The 10,426-nt window shown below is 45.9% G+C and overlaps 1 protein-coding gene and 1 long non-coding RNA gene across 11 annotated transcripts in view; one reads left to right on the top strand and one right to left on the bottom strand.

The window, feature by feature from the left end:
* The window catches only part of RHOBTB1 (Rho related BTB domain containing 1), a 205,037-nt gene that overhangs the window by 82,810 nt on the left and 111,801 nt on the right, over nucleotides 1-10,426 (bottom strand). For 4 of the 10 annotated variants that reach the window (XM_072628866.1, XM_072628878.1, XM_072628870.1 and 1 more), the window contains exons 1-3: nucleotides 4,913-5,045; nucleotides 1,968-2,081; nucleotides 12-147 (exon numbers count right to left, since the gene is read on the bottom strand). The exons of 2 other annotated variants lie outside the window; for them this stretch is intronic. The gene's annotated coding sequence lies outside the window, so the exon portion shown is untranslated. 4 more of the 10 variants (XM_072628871.1, XM_072628876.1, XM_072628867.1 and 1 more) reach the window with 4 other exon arrangements.
* On the top strand, nucleotides 5,522-9,245 carry LOC140517529 (uncharacterized). Its single transcript, XR_011971623.1, has 2 exons — nucleotides 5,522-7,400; nucleotides 7,558-9,245. It is a non-coding gene; the product is annotated as an uncharacterized lncRNA (long non-coding RNA).

The raw sequence follows: 10,426 nt of genomic DNA, 5'->3' as shown, positions 1-10,426 counted from the left end.
TACCCAGTTACCTCAGGTCAGCTCTGTCACCTTGTGAAGGAGCCCTTGACTGCATGTGTTCTGGGAGTCCTGCATACTCAATTCACTAGGGTTCCCCTGTACACATGTGCTCTGTCACCCAATATTGTATGTTCTTCAAAGTGTTCCCTGTTAATCAGGGGAGAAAAACCATGAGGTTAGAGAAGGGTCTTTAGATGCAAAAGTACTGGACAAAGTACAAGCAGTAAATTAATCACAGTGGAAAGCACTGGATTTGGATTCTGAGGAAGTGAGGTCAAATCTCAGCTCCTTCTTTATTTGCCAGGTAACCCTGAATTCAAATCTGGCTTTAGACCTTTACTAGCTGTGTGACCTTGGGCAAGTCACTTCATCCTGTTTCCCTCAGTTTCCTCACTTTTAAAATGAGCTAGAGAAAGAAATGGCAAATCTATTTCAGTACGTTTGCCAAGAAAACCCCAAATTGGGTCATGAAGTGCTGGACACAACTGAAAAATGACTGAAAAGCAACAATTTGAGAAAAAGTCACTTCACCTATTCTGTAGACAGTATAAAGTACTTGGGAGTCCACCTGCCAAGACAAACCCAGCAACTATAGGAATACAATTACAAAACACTTTTCACACAAATAGTCATCTAAATAACTAGAAAAATATCAGCTGCTCATAGGTAGGCTGAGCTAACTAAGTAAAAATGACAATTCTTTCTAAATTAATTTGTTTATTCAGTTCCATACCAATCAAACTACAAAAAATGTTATAGAACTAGAAAAAATAATAACAAAATTCACCTGGAAGAAGAAAAAGTCAAGAATATCAAGGGAATTAATGAAAAAATGCAAAGGAAGGTGGCCTAGCTATACCAGATCTAAAACTGTATTATAAAGTGGCAAAAACCAAAACTACTTGGTACTGAGAAACAGAGTGGTGGATCAGTGGAACAGATTAGGTGCAAAAGATACAGTAGTCAATGACTATAATAATCTACTGTATGATAAACCCAAAGACTCCAGCTACTGGGATAAGAACTCACTAGCTGACAAAAATTGCTAGGAAAACTGAGAAAGGGGCAGAAACTAAGCATAGACCAACATTTTACACCATGTAACAAGATAAGATCAAAACGGGCATATGATTTAGACATAAAGGGTAATACTATAATCAAATTAGGAGAGCAAGGAATATTGTATTTATGGAGAAGGAAGAATTTATGACCAAACAAGAGATAGGGAACATTATGAAATACAAAATGGATAATTTTGATAACATTAAATTACAGAGTTTGTGCACAAACAAAGCCAATGCAATCAAGATTAGAAGGAATGCAGAAAGTTGGGAAATAATTTTTACTGCCAGTGTTTCTGACAAAGGCCTCACTTCTCATATAAAAAAACCGAGTCAAATTTGTAAGAATACAAATCATTCTCCAACTGATATATGGTCAAAGGATACGAACAGGAAGTTTTCAGGTGAAGAAATAAAGCTCTCTATAGTCATATGGGAAAAATGCTCTAAATCACTATTAATTAGAGAAATGCAAATTAAAACAACTCCGAAGTACCACCTCGTACCTATCAGATTGACAAACGTGACAGAAAAGGAAAATGATAAATATTGGAGAAGATGTGGGAAAATTGGAACAGTGTTGTGAACTGATCCAACCATGCTGTAGAGCAATTTGGAACTAAGCCCAAAGAGATTATAAAATTGCTCATACCCTTTGATCCAGCAATACCACTACTAGGTCTGTATCCCAAAGAGATCATAAAAAGGGGGAAAGGATACATTTATATACATGTACAAAAATACTTATAGCAGCTCTTTTTGTGGTGGCCAACAAGTGGAAATTGAGGGGATGCCCATTAATAGGGGAATGGTTGAACAAGTTATGATATATCAATGTAATGGGATGCTACTGTGCTATAAGAAATGATGAGCAGGAGGATTTCAGAAAATCCTTGGAAGACTTACATGAACTGATGCTGAATGAAGTGAGCAGAACCAGGAGAACATTGTACACAGTAACAGCAACATTGTGCGATGATCAACTTTGATAGACTTGACTCTTCTCAGCAATACAATGATCTAAGACAATGCCAAAAGATTCATGATGGAAAATGCCATCCACATTCAGAGAAAGAACTGTGGAGTCTGAATGCAGATTGAAGCACACTATTTTCACTTTTTTTTAGTTTGTTTTTCTTTCTTTTGGCTCCTTCCTTTTATTCTGATTCTTCTTTCACAATTTCCACATGACTAACATGGAAATATGTTTAATATCCCACGTATAACCTATATCAGATTGCTTGTGTTCTTGGGGAGGAGGGAAGAGAGAAGGGAGCGAGGAAGGGAAAAAAAGTTTGGAACTCAAAGTCTTATAAAAGTGAATATTGAAAATTATCTCTACATATAATGGGAAAAATAAAATACTATTTTAAAAAAGTAGTTGATTGGACTAGGGCAACTAGATAACTCAGTGGCAAGAGCATTGGGCCTGGAGTCTGGAAGACCCGAGTTCAAATCTGGTCTCAGACACTCACTAGCTGTGTGACCCTGGACAAATCACTTCAACCTCTGTTTGCCTTTATCCACTGGAGAAAGTAATGGTAAACCCCTCCAGTAGTATCTTTGCTAAGAAAACAGCATACAGAGTTGGGAGGAATCTGACACAATTGAACAACAATAAGGTCTCTGAGTTCAAAACTCATTATGCTTTATTGTCTGGCATACAGTAGGGGCTTAATGCATGAAAGCTGATTGAGTTCCTGATGTCACATCCTGGTATAGAACTCTAATAACAACATTCATATAATCCTTTAAAGTATGCCAAATGCCCAGGAGTGCTTTGAGAGATCATCTGCCAATGGAGTCAGGCCTATTTTTCAGAGGAAGCGAAGGGTCAGAGAGTGACTTGCCCACTGTCGCCCAGCTGCTCTCTTCCTGAGTAAGGCCACCTTGCCTATGCTTGCCTCTCAGTCTCTGCAGACTTTACTCCACATGATTGGAGTGGGAAGATTGTCAGATTTGTAGTCAGAGAATCTGGGTTTGGATCCCACTTTCATCAACTTCATGATCTTGGGCAAATTATTTCCTCTCTCTGGCGCTCAGTTTCCCCCATCACAGGGGCTGGATAACCCCCAAGGAGCAGGAGATGACTGTGAAAAGGTTTCCTGATGCCACATACAGCACAGGCCCATTCCCACCTTAACAATGTCAGCGTGCATTTCAGCCGCCCAGATGAGGTTCAAACAAATCATAAGAGAAATGGTTATCTTTCCTTCCTTCCTTCCTTCCTTCCTCCCTCCCTCCCTCCTTCCTTTTCTCCCAACTCACCCACTCATTCATTCACCTGTAGAGATGTGTGCCTGGCCTGCTGTCTGTGTTTACATTGACAAAAGGCTCCACTCTGTGTTTACTGTCTAGTAGCTGCTGACTCCCATAAGTCTCCAAGAAGTTTAAGGAGTTAGAAACAACACCCTGATTCTGACAAGTGTTTATAAACACAGTGTCTCAATGAGCCAGAAGCCTGCCCAGACAAAATCCAAGGAATCTCTATTGGCTCACTCTCCTCTATCTGGGGGCAGGCAGGTGGACGCTATTTGGCAAAATGAAGATGCCTGATTTTTTCCAGAACAGATAAGCTTCAGAGTGAAAACATGAACAAAATAAAAAGGAAAAAGTTAAAGCAGGAGTGGGGAGCTCAAGGGCCTGGCAGGTACAGCACCAGCAAGGGTGCTGAGTGAGCCAGCCAGGGCAGGTTCAAGCTGAGTATCTCCCCCGTATATCTTGCATATACATAGGCTTTGCATTATTCTCTCTATCCTGGGTCAGGAGTACCTTAAAAGTAATGGCTGGTTTGGCCTTTCTTTGTGTTGACAGAGGTTAGCACAGTGCCTGGCACATAGTAGGTACTGAATGTTTGTAGCCTGACATTTAATTGGAGGCCCCAGGAGAGCCCAGAGAGAGCCCCCAGGAGGGGCTGAGGAGGAGGAGTCCCAGGCAAGGCCATTCTCTGGGCCCCCCTTTCTAGATCTGCCCTGGACAGTGGCTGGATCAAACTTGAGCAGATGTGTACAGTCAGCTCCAAAGGCACAGCTTGGGCTCTCCTGAGCCAAGCCAAATTCAGGACCCTTTGCTTGACTCTCCTGCTCCAACTTTCTGGCTTGCTCAAGTCCAAATATTGACATTTCTCAGCACTGAGATGTTTGATATCGCAAGGGATAGAAACAACCCGGCCAACAGACCAATTGATTGGAATGCTTAAAATTCCTCCCCTCCCCCTCCCTGTCAGGTCCCCTGCAGTGGAAATCCCTCCCATCCTTGTACCTTTCCTTGGCTAGCCCCCTCCAAAAGTTCTGAGCACCAGGACCAGGTATGTGGGCTCTCCAACCCCTCCTGCACAGCATCAGCCCCTCAGCTGTTGTCACAGCAACCCACAACAGACTCCACATACACAGGCGGGAGTGGGGGGTGGGGGAGCACCAAACTCTGGGCTGATCGGTAAACTATCCCGAGGGTGCCAAGTGCGATCGGAGATGGTTTCTCCTGCATCCATGCCTCCCGAGTGCCCGGGGCGTGCCAGAGCACAGCCCTTTGTCAGGTGGGGCACTGGGAGGAACCAGCCCCATTTCGAAGGGTTTGGGAAGCCCTGCCTTTGAAGAACAGGGTGTATGGGGGGGCGAGGGAAGGGGGAGGTGCCACCTGTTGGGGGGGTCCTCCTCGAGCCAAGCGGCCCTCTGCTGTGGGGAGGGGGGCTGGGGGCGCAGCTGTCACTTCCCTTTGTCTGCAGGGGCACGGTCACAGCCACTGCAGACAGCGCTGCCCCTGAGGGAGGGCGTCTGGGGTACCCGGCAGCGAGGAAGCCGCGGCTGCTCCGGAAGTTTGGGACAATAGCGGACTCACAACACAGAACCTACCCTGGAGCCCTGGAGCCCGGGAGCCCTGGAGCCCGGGAGCTCTGGAGCCCTGCAGCCCGGGAGCCCCGGAACCGGGGGCGGCGCTCGGTGCTTGGAGACGGCGGGTCCGAGGGAGTGCCCGCTGGCTGGCTGGCACGCAGGGACCGGGGGGCGTGCGCTCTAGCAGCCACAGCTCGGGGCCCGGGGGCGCACGGGGCGCCGCGCGCTGCCGCCGCCCGCCAGTCGCTGCCCAACTTTGCACAAAGGCGGCAGCAGCAGCAGCGGCGGCAGCGGCATGGCACGCCCGCCCCTCCCCTGCCCGCCGGCCCGCCTGGCTGGCTTCCTGCCGCCCGCCCAGCCGTCCACCGCTGGGGCGGCTGCTGCGGGGCGCACGCTCACCCGCTCGCTCGACGCGCCCTGTCCCGTCCCGTCCCGTCCTGTCCAGTCCCGAGGGGCTCCGGCCCGGCCTTGCTGCCCTCCCGCCCCGCCCGGGCGGCTGCGCTGGCTGGGGGTGGGGAGGGGGCGGAGGAGGGGGAGGGGGTGGAGGAGGGGGCGGGGAGGAGAGGGAGGTGGGGGAGCGGGAGGAGGAGGGAGGAGGGAGTGGGCGGTGGCGGCGGCCACGGCCACGGCTCCCACTGTGACGTGAGCAGCCTTCGTGGCTATTTATAGGCACGCATTGGATTTCATTCATGAAAATGGGGCCTGGTGGCCGGGCCTGGACCGGAGCTGCGCGAGCGCGAGGGGGCCGGGCCCGGGCGGGGCGGGGATGGGGGGGGGTAGAGGGCGCCCCACCCCCCTCCCAGCATCGCCACGTGCCCGGATTGTCCACCGTCCCCAAGATCCCCCAAGACCTTCTGGCTCTGGGGACTGCCCCACCCCTCCCCTGGGGTCGCACAAGTCCGCGTGGCGCCCGCCCCCGCCCCGTGGTCGGGGGTTCTCCTGCGGGCGCCCCTCCACACTGCTCCCCCATCCCATCCAGGCCTGGCAGCGGGAGCCAATATGCTTCCCTTCCTCCAGCTTTCCTTCAAAAGTGCTCTCCACTGCATCTCAAGCCCCCTTTTGGGGCGGGCAGCGCTCTGTGGAGGGGATGGCAAAATGGGGCAGCCCATCCTTCTACCCTCTTCTCACCCTCCCCCAAACCCCCCACCTTCTCGCTTATGGGGAGGAGGTGTAGGTCGAGGCAGCTTTGGTTGCTAAATTGAACCCAACTTTACTTTCCTGGGCCTCGGGTCTTCCCGTTTGCAAGAAGAGGGGGAGATTTGTGGCCCACAAAGTCCCTTCCTCTTCTCAATCCCATTCTGTCCCAAGAAGAATGTCAAATTAGGAATCTGAACGCAGGTTTTCTAACTTTCTGAACACTTCTCGTTCGATGCAAGGAGCTACACAAAAGTATCGACTTTGGCAGGTATCGGGTTAATTTTCCCAACAATTCAACGCTCCTCATGGTGGAAAGGGTCGTCTCCTGCAGGTAACCCCATTCCTCCTTGAAGGCCGAGATACTGTTAGACACAAAACGGTGAGATAGCACAGGCCAAGGCCAGTCGTTACTTTTCTATCTGATACCCATGATACGCCTTATGAAGCTTTGTTACAAAGTAACTGAGCATACAGAACCCATGCTGATCAGGCAGTTACACTGTCGGCTTTGCACATCCGTTCTCCTAGGTCTCCCGGTTAAAGGCATTTTAAATGGGTAAGGAAGCCAAAAAACAGATCATGCTAAATTAAAGTGAAGGCCGCTTCTCCGCCTCTCTGTAGCCTTCCTCAAATTACCAAGCCACAGGAGGCTTTGGTTTCTTTATCTGTAAAATGAAGGGCCTTGTTGGGACTTGATCTGGGCTGCTCTGAGGTCTGACTGCTTCCTACCTTTCTAGTCTCCTTGCATTTACTCCCCTTCACTTCCTCTAAGGTCCAGGCACATTGGCCCCACGAAGGAAATCGACCCACATTTCTGTCCCCCTCCCCCCACAGAGACAGGACTGTTCTTCCACTTGAACTTGGAAGGAAACCAGGGATTCTCAGTTCAAGGAGCACCTTCTATGGAAAACCTCTGATCTTCCAGACACACTAGAACTTCCCCCTCAAAGCTACTTTGTATTTATTATATCTTCATCATGTATCCCCCATTAGAATATTACTCTTAGTATTGGAAGAAATGGCTTTATTTTTGTCTTTGTACCCTCAGAGCTTATGAGGTGCAGTATGTAATTGCACACACACATTTACACACATCCTTTGTTTTCAAAGGACCAAAGATATGCTTGTGAACTGGATTTAAATAAACAAAGATATCAGGCTCACTGTCTTCTTTAGTCACTGAAGGCCAGTGGCAAGAAGACAAGAGTCGAGATGATTGGCAATGGCCCAGGATGCAGTGGATGAACTCGGTTTGTTCAATGTCTGACCCAACTCTAAGCACTCCACAGTACTGCTTCAGCCACCTTTGTGGCCACTGGAACAAAGGTTCTCATCCACCTGTGAGGGGGAAGTCTGTCTCTGTCTATCTCTGGTAAGAGTTTAATACCTTTCTTGCTGCTTGTTTGGTATTCCCCAGTTCTGACTTCATTTCTAATTTGAAAGTGTATTATGTGTAACTTTGGGAGGCAGGGTGGGGGAGAAGGTATATAGACAACTATTTACAGAATCTCCTATCTAATCAAATCCAGGAATCCTCCTTAATGACTGAGTAGCTTTCATCCTTATCATGAAGATTGTTAAATGAGAGGGAATCCACAATTTCCTGAGGCCACTCCAATTCTGCATCTTGGATGTTTCAAACTGATTAGTCATTTTCCCTTACGTCTTGCCAGATAATATTATTCTACAACAAACTCTTCAACCAATTGCTGCTCTTACCCCTGCCCTCTCAGGCCTCCTACTTCAGTCCTCTCAGGCCAGCAAAACAAGTCTTAGCATTCTCATTGCTGGCCAGATAGATATCATCAAGTCAAAGATATTATGGTTCAAAGGATTGACTGAAAGGTTAATTGTTCTACTTGGAATTTTTGGTTCTTGCTGTTCTCTTCTTTTTTTAAAATTTGCATCAGAGTATTCAATTCAACAGGTATTTAACATTAAGCACTCTGTCTCTTTCTCTGCATGTATGTGCCCAGACAGTGTCTCAGAAGCACTAGAGTTACAAATATAAAGAATGAAACAATCCCTATTCAGAAGGACAGGATCTTGGAGGGGGTGGTGGTATTGATAAAATTTTGGGACCAATAAATCTCGTGTGTGTGTGTGTGTGTGTGTGTGTGTGTCTGTGTATGTGTGTGTGTGTGTTTTTAAAACAGATCTCCCCATACTCCTGAAATGGGGGATTCAAAGGCAAAGAATACACATTTAAAGGGTTATGTAGGAGTAATTTCTAACTCTAAGTCAGAGATAATGTAGGACTTTGATACAAAGCCCCCAAACATGATAGGTTAAAAGACAGATTAATGTAACTGACTGGTGTTCTATATTCTAAAAAAGCTTGACCTCTGGGGGCAAGAATTCTTTTGAAGGGGGAAAAGTTGAGTAGTTAAAACCTGTCAGTTTCTAGATTTTTCTCTCCTTATGAAAAGTGAAAAGCTATGTGTTTTCTCCTAATCTAACACTGGGAGAACTAGAGTTGTCTCACTAAAACGGCTGATACATACTTTCTGTATGAGACTCTGTAAGTTAAGAGGAGCGAAAGCCCCTATCTTTAAGGAGGTGAGGGGAGAGAAGTGAAACCTGCAAGCTGGACACATTGAAAACTATATATCCCATGGACAGCATACTACAAATGAAGCCAAAGTAAGTTGTAAGATGCTGGTTAGAAAAGCCTCCTTGCCCTATGAAACAAGTAAAGAAAGCAGCTCCAGAGGGAGCAGTCCTATGATAAAGGGGGTATTGTTCCTCCATGTATGTGCTTTTAGCACTTATGTCTCTATATACTTCTCCCCCCTGCCTCCGTATACTCTAGGCCAGTGACTCACCAACCTGTTTTGGTCCTGGAACCATTGCTCTTTAGACTTAAAAAAAGTCAGTGAAATCCTCTTTATTTTTGTGGGGTTAAATCTACATTTACCGCTTTAGAAATTAGAACATTTAGTATTGTTATTAAAAATAGTCTTTCTACCTCTGCATGGATGAAGAATGACCTTTCATATATGTGTTTCCTATACAGTATGGGCACCCTTCAATGTATTTCCTAGGTTGGTCAACTCTTTCTATCTATGAAGTATGATTTGTGAGGAAAGTATGTTCAGGTTGAGGAATATTCATTTGATTGGTACTTTTGCTATGTACTGTTTCATTAAATAATACTTCTGTTTTGTATTAATTATCATTCTCTGGCTGACCATTAAAAGTAAATGTCACATCTGGATAGTGATCTATGATTTTTGATCAAATGAAGTATATTTTATGGGAGGTCTCATTTACAAAAAAGATATTCTAGGTGGTTCTATTACATTCTAGTCTATCATCAGAGTTTTCTCTAAGATTTCTTTTCTCGAGGCTGAGACCTCAGCCCTACCTAGTTTCACAGATTTAGAGGTGGAAGAAATCTCAGAATTCCTTTAGTTTAAACCACTCAATTCATGATGAGAAAACTGAGAATGAGAGGTTAAGGGATTTGGCAAAAGTGTCCACAGGTTAGTAGTTAGAAGCAGAAATCTGGATTTAAAAATTGGTGTTCTTTTGAACTGTGTATCTACCACCTTGATGTGTGTGTGTGTGGGGGGGGTGTGGGTGTGTGTATTTACTTATTTGTGTGGGTGAAGGTTGCTTGTATTTTTGTTGTTTTTTAGTGACCTCAAAATTTCTCAAAAAATATCCTTATTCTCCACGTTGTACCATCATTCAGTGTTTATCATCTAAGCAAAAGGTAGTTCTTCTAATTACACTTCCAGGCACTACTTCTAGGGAAGGAGGCAGGCAAGACCCCTGCCTTTGATATCATTCCTTCACCCCAAGAAGGAAGGCCAAGACAAACGTGTACCCACTTAAAGCAATACTGGTGCATCAGAACCTGACCTTACAAAACAGATGTATCTATAAAGGGAAATGATTTATAAAAGATTCTTTGTTTCACCAAAGGAAGTCCCTTAAAACATTCAGCTTCTCCCTTTTGGTACATTTACAATTCAATTTGGGGAAAAATCCAGTTTAGGGACATCCTTTCAGGAATATGTTTTATGAAAGGTGAAGTGTATATATCCAGTGCCCAGTGTCCAGTCCTCTTGCTACCAAGATCATAGGATCACTTGGCAGGCAGCTGAAATGTCTTCTACATGGCTTTTTGGGAGGAGGGAATGGGGGGGTTTGGGGGATGGGGGGCACTAGCAAGAGGAGAAACTCTTGAGTCAGGCATTTTAATCCTTGTTCTGATACTAAGCTGCTGTTTGGCCACGTGTGACTTACTAAATCTTTCTGCCTCTGTTTCCTCAGCCATAAATCAGAGAGCAACACTGGTACAGGCCTTGTTTAAGTATCAGGCATGATATAAATAGCCAGAATCTGGATTCATGTCCCAGGAAACTTTCCAACTAGTGAGTGGTATTCACA

Source organism: Notamacropus eugenii, chromosome 1 (genome assembly GCF_028372415.1).
Source record: "Notamacropus eugenii isolate mMacEug1 chromosome 1, mMacEug1.pri_v2, whole genome shotgun sequence".
NCBI classification, from domain to species: domain Eukaryota; kingdom Metazoa; phylum Chordata; class Mammalia; order Diprotodontia; family Macropodidae; genus Notamacropus; species Notamacropus eugenii.
This window is presented reverse-complemented; position numbering and strand designations above follow the sequence as displayed.